General features: G+C 45.4%; 1 non-coding gene across 1 annotated transcript; it reads left to right on the top strand.

Annotated features, from left to right (window-relative positions):
- Nucleotides 1-1,626: 1,626 nt before the first annotated feature.
- On the top strand, nucleotides 1,627-1,698 carry trnam-cau (transfer RNA methionine (anticodon CAU)). Its single transcript has one exon. It is a non-coding gene; the product is annotated as a tRNA-Met (tRNA).
- The last annotated feature ends 2,090 nt before the right edge of the window (nucleotides 1,699-3,788 follow it).

Here is a 3,788-nt window from a genome sequence, read left to right as displayed (position 1 = left end):
AAGGGCAGACACTCTCACCTCACCTCTTGAGTTCAGCTCTTTTGTCCTTGTTCGAACCAAGGCTGTAATGAGGTCAGGAGCTGAATGGCCCTGGCGGAACCCAACTGGCGTCACTGAACAGGTTATTGCAAAGCAAGTGCCCCGTCGATGACATCTTCCATCACTATACTGATGATTGAGAGTAGACTGATGAGGCAGTAATTGGCTGGGTTGGATTTGTCCTGCTATTTGTGTACAGGACATACCTGGGCAATCTTCCACATTGCCGGGGAGATGCCAGAATTGTACCTGTACTGGAACACCTTGGCTCGGGGCGCGGCAAGTTCTGGAGCATATGTCTTCAGTACTATTGCCGGAATATTGTCAGGGCCCGTCGCCTTTGCTGTATCCAGTGCCTTCAGTCGTTTCTTGATATCACGTTGAGTGAATCGAATTGGCTGAAGACTGGCATCTGTGATGCTGGGGACTTCAGAAGGAGGCCGAGATGGATCATCAACCCGGCACTTCTGGCTGCAGATTGTTTCAAATTCTTCATCCTTATCTTTTGCACTGATGTGCTGGGCTCCCCCATCATTGAGGTTGGGGATATTTGTGGATCCACCTCCTCCTGTTGGTTGTTTAATTGTCCACCACCATTCATCATTGGATGTGGCAGGGTGTAGATCTGATCCGTTAGTTGTGGGATCACTTAGCCCTGTCTATTACATGCTGCTTCTGCTGTTTGGCATGAAAGTAGTCCTGGGCTGTAGCTTCATCAGGCTGACGCCTCATTTCAAGGTATGCCTGGTGCTGCTCCTGGCATGCCCTCCTGCACTCTTCATTGAATTAGGGTTGATCCCCCAGCTTGTTGGTAATGTTAGAGTGGGGGAATATGCCGGGCCATGAGGTTATAGAATGTGGTTGACTACAATTCTGCTGCTGCTAATGGTCCACAGCACCTCATGGATGCCCAGTTATACATTGCTAGTTCTGTTCAAAATCTATCCCATTTAGCACAGTGGTAGTGGCACACAACACGATAGAGGGTATCCTCAATGTGAAGACGGGACATCATCTCCACAAGGACTGTGCAGTGGTCACTCCTACCAATACTGTCATGGACTGATGCATCTGCGGCAGGCAGATTGGTGAGGATGAGGTCAAGTATGTATTTCCCTCTTGTTAGTTCCCTCACCACCTACTGCAGACCCAATCGAGCAGCTATGCCCATTAGAACTCGGCCAGCATGGTCAGTACTTGTGCTACCGAGCCACCCATGGTGATAGACATTGAAATCCCCCAGCCAGACTACATTCTGTGCCCTTGCCACCCTCAGTGCTCCCTCCAAGTGGTGTTCATCAGTCTCTCGCTGTCTCTTGCTGGTTTGCTCAGTACCTTTCTCTGTCTGTTCATTTCTGAGTCCTGATAATCTCTTCCTGGTTTTCTGTGTGTCTTTCTCTGCCTGCCTCATTGTCGGTGCTGTTACTCCGTGTCCTTGTGTCATTGTGCAGTGAGGGTGAGTCCGTCAGCACGTGTGTTGCTGAGGCCAGAATTCTTGAGCATTCAGACGACAATCCTATTTTTATAAAAACATTGGGGAAATGAACATATTTCACTAACAGGCAGCTAAAATTTAAGCCAACAGTTAGCAGAGTGGCGCAGCGGAAGCGTGCTGGGCCCATAACCCAGAGGTCGATGGATCGAAACCATTCTCTGCTATTTATGTTCAAAACATCAAGTGTTTCCCTATAATTACAAGATGCGCTCGATTGCGATCAGCTGGTTTGCTCAGTACCTTTCTCTGTCTGTTCATTTCTGAGTCCTGATAATCTCTTCCTGGTTTTCTGTGTGTCTTTCTCTGCCTGCCTCAATGTCTGTGCTGTGACTCCGTGTCCTTGTGTTATTGCGCAGTGAGGGTGAGTCCGTCCGCACGTGTGTTGCTGAGTCCGTGATTCTTGAGAAATCCGACTACAATCCTATTTTTATAAAAACATTGGGGAAATAACACAAACAGTTCACTTTCAAAACATCAAGTATTTTACCCATAATAACAAGATGCTTCCGAAGGCACTCGATTGCAATCAGCTTCTTCCTTCTAGTGAACACATCAATCAGCAACAAATCACTTTTGCTCACACGAACACAAGCTGCAAACACGGACCAGCCGAGTCTCTCCCACTTTGTCACCCCTTCCTGCAGAGCCTCCTCTCCACCACCAGATGGTGATGTTGGCCACAATAAAACCAGGACAAATGGTCACAGTGAGGAGACGGTCAGTAACAGAAAATAAAACAATAACAGGGAAAACCTTTACACAACAACAGGGTACATCTTTACACAACAGAAAACATATTTACACACCACGAAATACCTTTAGACAACAGGGAGAATACAATCATACAAATGCCTTGTTTCTCCATCTCAGTCTCGTTGTCTCTCTCTCTGTACCTCACTTTTGCTTCCTCACAGTCTATTGGTTTTCTGTGTGTTTTTCTCTCTGTCCCGTTGTCGATGGTGTTACTCAGCGTCCTTGTAACATTGTGTAGCCAGGCTGAGCCTCCCAACACCTGTGTTGCTGTAATAAAAACAGAAAATGCTGGAAATGCTCAGTAGGTCTGGCAGCATCTGTGCAGAGAGAAACAGTGAACAGTTCATGTCTGTTTCGTTAACTCACATTAACTTTGTTCTCTCTCCACAGATGCTGCCAGACCTGCTGACTATTTCAAGCATTTTCTGTTTATATTTCAGATTTCCAGCATCTGCAGTATTTTGCTTTCGTACGTGTGTTGCTATGTCTGGGACTGTTTGAGTGCAATGCTATTGCTTTATAAACAGCTTGAAACAAACATTTATCTCGCTAACACACAGCACTAATACACAGCTGGATATAAACAGCAGCCTGCAGCAGAGGGCGCAGTGGAAGTTTATTAACACAAATAATTCACCAACACTATATTTACTGCTATCCCCAATCACACCACGCTTCATCTTAACACGTTTTACTCTTTATTTACATCAACTTCTTCCTTCCAGTAAACACTTCAATTTGGAACACAGCTTCCAAATCACCTTTATTCACAAACCCGAACACACATCAGCCCAGACTTTCCCCTTTCTGTCAACCCATTCCTGCATCACTGCCTCTCCACCAACAGTTGTCGCGAGAATCATACAATCATAGAATGGCTACAGCACAGAAGGAGGCCATTCGCCCTGTCGAACCCGTGCTGGCTCTCTGTTAGAGCAACTCACCTCATTTCACTCCCCAGTCAGTTCAATTTCGGAGGTGGGAAAACTTCTCGAAAGAATAATTCGGGACAAAATTAATAGTCCCATGGACAAATGTGGGTTAATTCAGGAAAGCCAGCATGGATTTGTTAAGGGAAAATCATGTTTAACTGTCCTGCTGGAGTTTTTTGATGAGGTAACAGAGAGGGTTGATGAGGGCAATGCTGTTGATGTGGTGTACATGGACTTTCAAAAGGTCTGGCAGCATCTGAAAGGTCACTGACCTGAAACGTTAACTTTGCTTCTCTCTGTACAGATGTTGCCTGACCTGCTGAGTATTTCCAGCATTTCTTGTTTTCATTATGGCACAGAGTTCCCTTTTCAAACTTACAGAATTAACCACAATAATGTACTCTGAGATTCAAGTTAATTATCAGCCCAATATTTACACACATTATGAGTTTATAAGTTTCAGTATGAATTCCCATTCGTGCATCCTGACATATACATTAGATATAACATAACATAAGAATAGAAGAAATAGCAGCAGGAGTATGCCATTCGGCCCCTCAAGCCTGCCT

The sequence above is a fragment of the Heterodontus francisci genome, unplaced genomic scaffold (genome assembly GCF_036365525.1).
Source record: "Heterodontus francisci isolate sHetFra1 unplaced genomic scaffold, sHetFra1.hap1 HAP1_SCAFFOLD_59, whole genome shotgun sequence".
NCBI lineage: Eukaryota > Metazoa > Chordata > Chondrichthyes > Heterodontiformes > Heterodontidae > Heterodontus > Heterodontus francisci.
This window is presented reverse-complemented; position numbering and strand designations above follow the sequence as displayed.